The sequence below is a fragment of the Alosa sapidissima genome, chromosome 4 (genome assembly GCF_018492685.1).
Source record: "Alosa sapidissima isolate fAloSap1 chromosome 4, fAloSap1.pri, whole genome shotgun sequence".
Classification (NCBI taxonomy): Eukaryota; Metazoa; Chordata; class Actinopteri; order Clupeiformes; family Clupeidae; genus Alosa; species Alosa sapidissima.
This window is the reverse complement of record NC_055960.1, coordinates 25607979-25613194: the sequence shown is the minus strand read 5'-3', so window position 1 is coordinate 25613194 and position 5216 is coordinate 25607979. Positions and strand designations below refer to the sequence as shown.

At 41.3% G+C, this 5216-nt stretch overlaps 1 non-coding gene across 1 annotated transcript; it reads left to right on the top strand.

Moving 5' to 3' along the window:
- Window positions 1–3054: 3054 nt before the first annotated feature.
- Window positions 3055–3143, top strand: trnar-ucu. Its single transcript is given in 2 exon segments — window positions 3055–3091; window positions 3108–3143. It is a non-coding gene; the product is annotated as a tRNA-Arg (tRNA).
- The last annotated feature ends 2073 nt before the right edge of the window (window positions 3144–5216 follow it).

The following is a 5216-nucleotide window of genomic DNA, read 5'->3' as shown; positions in this document are numbered from 1 at the left end:
GAATGGAGCATTCTGCAGCACTCTGAAGAGCTGTGTAATAATGCTCCATAATGTATGCTGCACTCTATGGCAATTGTCAGTCTAATTCAGGTAAGATTTGGAAACTCACATTCCTTAATGTTCTTTCTGATGGTGCTGTACCAGTTTGATTTGTTGTTTGGCATTCAATCAAGTCGTGACTGAGACCTAGAAGATTTAATGAGTTTCCTCTCCTACTGATCAATTGCTTTGATTAATCCATCAGGCACTAAAGAGCAACTAAAATCAGCAGACACTGCAAGCCTTAAGGACTGTAAATTAATGTCTTTGAGTTTGTGGGTGTGTGTCTCTTAGAGGGAACAAGCTTTTTTAGTATTTAGTATGTGATATGAGGTATGTGTAAGAGAGAGAGAGAGAGAGAGAGAGAGAGAGGGACTATGTTTGCAGATGATCTTTGTGTGTGAGTGTCTGGGAATGAGTGTCTGTCTGTGTGTGTGTGTGTGTGTGTGTGTGTGTGTTTGTGTGTGTGTGAATGAGTGTCTGTGTGTGTGTGTGTGTGTGTAAATTCAGTGTAGCCTACAGAAGGCACACTCTATGCATTGACAGAGAATAGGCCTACTGAGTGCAAATGCGGCCCTATAAAACAACATGCAGAATTATAAACCACGCCAGTGGTAGGGCTTTATTGGGTAAACATGAAAGTGACACTATCAGGAGATGGGCCGTTTATTTATGAGGCCTAGGTAAGGGCTCTGCCGGCCTGAGTTATGTGTGAACCTAGCAAAGGATGATAGTGTGGTACGCTAATGTTAACCTTTAGGCTACTTGCACAGAACAGGGGTTAAATTGTAAAACTAATTTGGCTCAAGGAATACACAGTGATGAGCAGTAGCTTACTACGTGTAGCGAAGCTACTAGCTTAACTACATTTCTCAGTAGCTTGGTGGTAGTGTAGCTATTTTCTGAAGCAGATAGCTTTTCAATAGCTTAGCTATTTTTTGACCATACTGTAGTGCAGTCGCTTTTACAGAAGCTACATTTTCCAGAGCATTTGTGGAGCTCACAGTAGAGCTTCCTTCTGGCCGCCCATACATGCAAGTTCAGTTCTATTCAATGGATCTGACAACACAACGTGTTTGTCTAAATCTGAGAAGAGATGGGCATTGGTCCTTTATTGCACTACATTGTCTAGGAAACATTTAAATGTATACTCTATTTGGTGTAAACTTGTAAGACAAACTCATTTTTCATGGCAGAGCTGAAGCAACAAAATTGTGCTTTCAAAGATGTTGGTGGTAGAATCTGGTTTCTAATGCGTGGTTATAAAATAGGCTGTCAAAATTTGTTGTATTAATTTGAACTTGCACATGGTAAAGATAAACTGACTGGGTAGCCTAATTGTACTTTTAATTGTAGCACCAACATTTCCACCAAGTGGAATGAAACTGGGATAATCAAGAGAAGGTGAAGCTTTTAAATCCACCCAACAATGAAGATGCAAACATGCACACACAGTTACATAGTGTATTCCTTTGCTATGCTTTAAATACTGTTGTTTGTTTAAATACTGTTTGAGTTAGCTTGCAGTTTATCCTGCAAACTTAAGAAATGCCCAAATTGAGAATGCCCATGGGCCATAGGTTATCTATGCACACTAGTCTCAGTACCTGCATTTTGCTCTGATGTGGAGCCTTTTTCCCCCAAATTGATTTAGGAGCTATGAGAGTAACAATCAAGGGTTATTGTTTTTGAGCTGAACATGTTATAGCCTACATGTGTAAATAAAGGCAATTAAGTTACTGTTTGACTGAGTTATATTAGCTAGGCCATTCAAATAGCAAGCTGTCTTGGCATGAAGCTGGTTCACTTTTTTGTTATGTTCATTTTTTTGTAAATTACAAAGTAGCTTCTGATGTAGGCCTAAACTACTTATGCGAAATGTATGTAGCCTAACTTATCTAGCTATATTGTCTAGGAAGCTTTTTTGTAGTTAAGGTTCATTTAATATGTAGCTTAGCTCACTACATTTTCTAAGTAGCTTGCCCATCACTGGGAATGCACATGAAGGCCTACTGATGGTTTAACATTTTAATCTCGGCAACGTAAATAAGTTTTTGAATAGGCCTAACATTTATTTGACACCGACTCAACAATTCTAACCACGTTAGAACCTTAATCGTAGCTAATCAGATACTAGCGTAGGCCTCCTACACAAAATGTGTAAATTAATGCGCAGCCTAACCCAGATCAGAACAGGGCAACGTCAATTACCCAAGCATCCTAGTCCACTTGACTATCTGCAGCGAGAGGAAACTTTCGGCAAACGAGCGACGGGATAAGATAGTTTACACAATGTAGGCCTATTCAACATCAGTAAATGATCTTTAGCCTATTATATTGCGTTTACCAACTTGTGAAATCATCAGGTAAGTAGACCAAATTTCTTTCTTTCTTTCACCGGGAGCTGGGCTGGATACCTTGGGCGCTCCCTAAGGGCGCTCATGCTAGAAGATGTTCTATGAACGGTGAATGTAAAACAGGCTTAACTGAACGAGGGTAACCTAAAAGCCCTAGGCCTTTTCTAAAAGGCAACTATCAGCAATGAGAATATCATTTAAAGCGTAGGCCTAGCCTAACTCTCGCCAAAATGCAACATAGGGTTTTTTGTGAATGTAGCCTAGGCCTACCCGAGTCAAACTTTCGTTAGGACGGAAGCACCCCTTATAAGATATGGCCTTTTGGGGCACTATGATCGCATCAAAATCGCTATTTTTAAAACACTAACAGGCTCGACACATGAAACTTTGCTCAAAGTATCACCAGGGTCTCTACACATGAACTCGAGCATTGAGAACATTGTTTGTGTAGCCTACACAGAATTTACTAAAAAGAGAGGTTTTGGCATGATGATGACGGCGAGGGGAAAAACCCAGCTGCTAAAATGAGTTGTTCGAAACCTTCAAAATGAGTCAGATTGAACAACCTTTGTGAGTTGACATAACTTGTTATGATGGGATTTTACTTTGATGGGTTTTTTACTTTTTAAAAGTGACGTCATGTAAGCGACGCACAGGCGGCTCTGTGGCGCAATGGATAGCGCATTGGACTTCTATGAAATTACAGGAGTGATTCAAAGGTTGTGGGTTCGAGTCCCACCAGAGTCGTGGTTTTGGCTTGGCAGTAATAGGATTAGATGGCCAAGGTCACTATCAAATCGAAGTGAAGTGGAGTGATGTGGCAATGACTGCCTTCATTGCAGCGGAGGTTTGGTCACTTTCTCCCAATATATGGATGCCAAGGTATCTTGTTTGTAACAAAAGTTTACAAGTGAAGCTTGCTCACAAGTAAGTTGTACTTAGTTATATTTCTCTTATTATAACTAGATTGTACTTAGTTTTGTATGTGGTGTCAGATTTGTGATTTGCTCAGTTTTAAATAGGTTACCATACATCCATTTAAATTTTACTGTCTCCTGCCTACAAAATGCCTCTTTGTGCTGATCAGAATTTCAATGCAAAATGGATATGAAAGAGTACCACCTACTACAGCCATTTCAGTCATGTTGAAATGTAGATAAAGGCTAACACCATCATTGTAATAATAAGACCTTCATCATTATCCTAACAAATAGACAAACTCAGTGGCCACATGATCATCAAATGACCTATTATACAGGTGGGTGTAGATGGCACCTCCTGTCTTTGTAGCAAACTTGCTTTCCATGAAGACAAAAGGGTCTTAAGTGGTATATCCTGGTCTAGGATAAAGAACTGTGGTTACGCTGTAATTTGACTGGCCGGATGTTTTTGCTTAAAAACTTTTAAACTGTTAAGCTTAAACACGATTTACTGGTGTCCAATGAACCTTTGCAGGCAGTTCCGAACTGGAGGGAAATGTCCCTGAAGTGAAAGAAGAGAAAATGGTACTGTTATCAGACATGCTCATTACTACTTTATTTCCTTTGACAAAAAAGCTATATGAATTTCTCTGTGAGCGATTTCTCCACTGTAAAGTAGAGGCAAAGTTGGAGAGGTCACAGTAAGAGCACTGTCTGTACTAATACCACTGCAAGTATCAGTAAAGATGGCTGAGACTTGAAGCTTTAAGAGTTAATTTAAAAAGAACAGTGTAGTTTAGTACGTGTAGAATTCTGTTATATGTATATCCACTAACACCTGTTGTTTGTAATGCATATTCACAACACAAGCTCACTGACACCTTGCACTGATGTACCTGTGTACAAGCCTTAGGAACATGCTCAGAAAACATCACACCTTTGCTTCTCCTACCTAACATGGAGGCAAGTCGATGTTTCTGAGATCTCAACTGGGTCAACAAACAAAAACCAATTAAGTGGGGCAGCCTCCTTCAGGGAGTATGTAATTAGAGACCAGTGTGGACAGCTCTGTTCTAAATAGGCACTAAAAGCCTCATCCATCATCCCCACGGCAACCATGTGGGCTCTCGGATCACGTGACTGGCACATGATGCTCCAGATGAGGCGACCTGGAGGATGAGGCGGTATAGGCCGGCCTCTCTGGTAAATGGCGGCATGCGATTGGTTGCAGGAAGCCATTGTTTCGCGAGTCGGAGCAGAGGTCAGACAGTCAGTGAGAATGACCTCTCTGCGACCTTGTGTTCCCTTTGTATGTTTGAGACGGTTATGCATGCATTTGGTTATTCTATATACTGCTTCTGCTGCTGTCATTTGAGCTTTTTAGAAATATGATCATTAACGTTGCTAGACAATGTCAGTGGTTCGTTACAGTAAATGCTGGAAATTAGGAGGAGACAAGGTTAAAAGTTGATCTCGTATAAATGTTTCTTAGGAACTTGTAGGATTTCTATGTGAAGGGGTGTTGAATTGATTTTAAAATGCAAGAGCAAGCAAGTGGGCCTCTTGAAAAAAACTGTTCAGAGTTCACGCATTGGGTGTCCTTTGACGACCATGGGTCATTTAGAGGTGGCAGGACAAAGCACAAAGATGCACAGCAGCATCCTTGAACTGTGTCACCACATAGCCATCCCACCCCCAACCTTCTCCCCAAAATCCCCCATTCCTGTCCGACTACCCCCCCCCCCCCCCCCCCCCCCTTGTCTTTCAGATAGGCCCCTCACCACCTCGTCCATATGGTTGGGAAACTGTTACTATGGCAATCATGTCAAGGGCAGTGCCAGGCAGGGAATTTGGGGTGACTTTCACTCTGATGGTGCTGCCACATTGAGGAGGGTGGGGG